At 44.0% G+C, this 2,262-nt stretch overlaps 1 non-coding gene across 1 annotated transcript; it reads left to right on the plus strand.

Moving 5' to 3' along the window:
- Positions 1-1,362: 1,362 nt before the first annotated feature.
- TRNAV-AAC (transfer RNA valine (anticodon AAC)) lies at positions 1,363-1,435 on the plus strand. The gene has a single exon. It is a non-coding gene; the product is annotated as a tRNA-Val (tRNA).
- The last annotated feature ends 827 nt before the right edge of the window (positions 1,436-2,262 follow it).

Here is a 2,262-nt window from a genome sequence, read left to right on the forward strand (position 1 = left end):
CAATAATTTCTTCAAAATAAGTATTAAGGCACATTTTTGAGAAAGGTTAACGAACAAACATAGGTGTTGAATGGAATAGCTGTCTAACCTGCCGATCTGAACTCAAAATACTGTCAAGCTTGAGATTGTGCTAATAAGAAACATGCTTTTCGCCTCCTTTACCCCCAGTATTTTCATCAGGTTGTTTTTTAGCTGCTACAGAAGGAGACACAAAGTGACCTTTCTCAGAGACTGAGAAATCTCTCTAGTCAAATATTTCTAATACTTCGGGACAAGCACATTTTCGCTGCTGAACACCTTGACCCAGACTCGACCTTCGGAAAATTTAATTTTAGAGCCCTGGTGGTGTAGTGCTTTGGCCGGGGCTACTAATCAAAAAGGTTAGCAGTTCAAATCCACCAGGCGCTCCTTGGAAACTCTATGGGGGCAGTTCTACTCTGTCCTATAGGGTCTCTATGAGTCGGAATCTACTCGACAGCAAGGGGTTTGCCTTTTTCGTTTGGTGGTGTAGTGGTTAAGTGCTCAGCTGCAGACCAAAAACTCAGCAGTTCAAATCCACCAGCGGCTCCTTGGAAACCCTATGGGACAGTTCTACTCTGTCCTATAGGATCCATGTGAGTCAGAAAGGACAGGGCTGCACCTGACAGGAACAACAGAAGGCAGATTGCTTCCAGTCTCCGAGGGAAGGACAGTGATTTAAGACAACTCACATGAAATGAATAACAAATAAGAGTCATGTACATCACAATGGTCATCTTCCTGCTATACAACAGATTAAAGGGTTTCGGACACAGAATTTACATGTTCCAGAACACAAAATATGAGTGATACAGAATAGAACTTCGTTTGATGATCAGAATAGAACTTCATTTGACGTCTAATAGACTCACTCGCCACAGATTACACTTCCATAGATCCCCACCACCCTCACGACCCTCGGATAGCAGAAAACTGGGCACAGCCCGACACCCACACCCTCTGTTCCTCGGTCTCTCTCGCTAGTGCCGAGGGACAAATTGCCGAGGGCCTACTGAAACCAGCCTTTTCGTCCTGTTTCCTAAGGGTTCATGTTCAGTCATCCGGAGATGAAGATCATTGCGTCTTGCACCAGCAGAGAAATGAGATCAGAATTTATCAAGAAATTTCTTGAAACTTGCCGGTGATTTTCCTGGTGCTTGTAAAGGAATTGGGACCCTGGGAGTAGCATTTGCTTAACTATGATTTCTCGAGTTTTGATACTGCTGATTATAAGAATGGGGAAGTACAAGGGGAAAAAATATTTCTCAACCTGAAAATATCCTGAAGAAAAGCACACATTTCCTATCAATCAATTACAAACGGGAAAGAAAGGAAGACACGCGAGTTTCCGTAGTGTAGTGGTTATCACGTTCGCCTAACACGCGAAAGGTCCCCGGTTCGAAACCGGGCGGAAACAAACTGGGCGTTGTTTTTGTGAGTTCTGAATTTCACTGCACAAACTCTTAATCCGAACATGCTTCAACGAATCCCCTAACCTTCGCTTTCCTTTTGTAGCACCTGACTTTAAATTAAAACAATAATGTACTTGACTTGCCTCCCCGCCCGCCCCCGGACGCTTGTCAGGTTTTCCATTTCCCATTGGGTTACAGAAGTTTCTGCACCCGGTAGAAAAGCGAGGTCTCCGTCGTTCTCTGGCACCGGATTCAAAATGAAGAATCCTGAGACAATAGAGTGGCTGCTGTACACACACACACACACACACAAAAATTTGCCGCAGGCCACTTACGACTCACGGAGGCGCTGTGGGGCTCAGCATAATGGCTCCATTAATTTTCCTACAGTAGCTCTTAGATTCGAACTTCTGACCTTTAGGATAAAAACCAAGCTGTTAAGCAAATCGCCACCAAGGCTCTGGACATGAAATAAACCAAAAACAACAACAAAAAAAAACATTGCCATGGAATCAATTATGACTCATAGCAACACCATACATCACGGTAGAACTGCCCCACAGAGTTTCCAAGGAGCGCTTGGTGGATTCGAACTGCCAGCCTTTTGCTTAGCAGCCATAGCACCTTACTACACCACCAGGTTTTCCGGACATGAAATAGGGGATCTTAGAGGTATGTACGTGCTTGGCCAAAAGTAGTGAGGCTGAAGCAGGCTGCATAGACTAAAATCTATTTTTATTTTCAAGTTTGGTAAGCAGTCATAGTTAATGCTGGAAACGACTATGTGTGACTGTTTGTTAAAATCAGTATGGAAAGTTCCAGAAAGGAATAA

The sequence above is a fragment of the Elephas maximus genome, chromosome 1 (assembly GCF_024166365.1).
Source record: "Elephas maximus indicus isolate mEleMax1 chromosome 1, mEleMax1 primary haplotype, whole genome shotgun sequence".
NCBI classification, from domain to species: domain Eukaryota; kingdom Metazoa; phylum Chordata; class Mammalia; order Proboscidea; family Elephantidae; genus Elephas; species Elephas maximus.